The sequence below is a fragment of the Frankliniella occidentalis genome, unplaced genomic scaffold (assembly GCF_000697945.3).
Source record: "Frankliniella occidentalis isolate FOCC.00 unplaced genomic scaffold, Focc_3.1 Scaffold139, whole genome shotgun sequence".
Classification (NCBI taxonomy): domain Eukaryota; kingdom Metazoa; phylum Arthropoda; class Insecta; order Thysanoptera; family Thripidae; genus Frankliniella; species Frankliniella occidentalis.
In genome coordinates this window covers 335,202-336,272 of record NW_026267266.1, presented here as the reverse complement: position 1 = coordinate 336,272, position 1,071 = coordinate 335,202, and the positions used below count along the sequence as shown (strand labels likewise).

The window sequence follows — 1,071 nt, the reverse complement described above, 5'->3', positions numbered from 1 at the left end:
CGAGTTCAAGCGAAGAGTAGAAAGGTGTGAAGCCCATACCACAACGTCTTTTGTTCTTAGAGCGAACCAATTAGTGGCCCGAAGACCTTTTTTTGATCTGGCAACTAGATCCCGTGAAATCTTTTACATATATGTCACATACATGTGCACACATGTATGTCACCTACGCTTTGAGCTTGTATGTGCCATACATGGCACTTGTATGGTGACATGTATGTGACAGCCATACATGTGACATACATGTCACAAGCGCGTGGGAAAAAAAGAATAACAAGAAGAATAAACAAATTAAATAAATATTTTTTTGTTTGTGTTAGGCTTAAATCGACATTTCTTTCAACTCTCTAGTCACACACGGTTTTAAAGTCACTCAAACTGATGATGATGTTGGGATTTGAACCCGCAACCTTTGTGTTACGAACCTGGAGCCTTGACCATTCAGCTACCGTAACACAGCTGAGAGGTCCGTGCAGGTCTGCACTCTTATGCTACACAGGATCACATGTAGGCCACATACATGTAAATTACGAGAGCACATTTTTCACTCACCAATGGATTTCAGTCGATACGTACTGAATGTAATTTTACGATTACAAATTGTAATTTTACAACTTGCGGTGCAGAGTCGATCTTTCAGGCATTTATTGAATAATCTTACATAGATCGTTTCTCTTCTGGAAATAATATTATTGCTTTGTTCGGAAAAGACATTTAGTCACAATCCTACCAACCTAGGTTAAGACACACAAGACAAGCACAAGTTTTCATACGTCGCATGTATGTGGACTGTCCCCATACGTATATGTGACGATGACACTAACTTATAAGTCTTAATAGGTCACATGTATGTGCCAGATGTTTCTCAGAACACATACATGTGCGACAGACTTGTATGTGAGTGCACATACATGTCACATGTATGTCGGACCTATGACTTCGACCGCCACATACATGTCCCCGACGCGTTCGTATGGGCGACTTGTATGTCACATGTATGTCACATACAAGGGACTTGTATGTTTAGGGTTTCACGGGATGTTTGTACCCAAAGAAAATTAAATTCGACGAATT

General features: G+C 40.2%; 1 long non-coding RNA gene across 1 annotated transcript in view; it reads right to left on the bottom strand.

Moving 5' to 3' along the window:
* Window positions 1–1,071, bottom strand: part of LOC127750135 (uncharacterized) — an 11,573-nt gene that overhangs the window by 960 nt on the left and 9,542 nt on the right. The gene's annotated exons all lie outside the window — the stretch shown is intronic.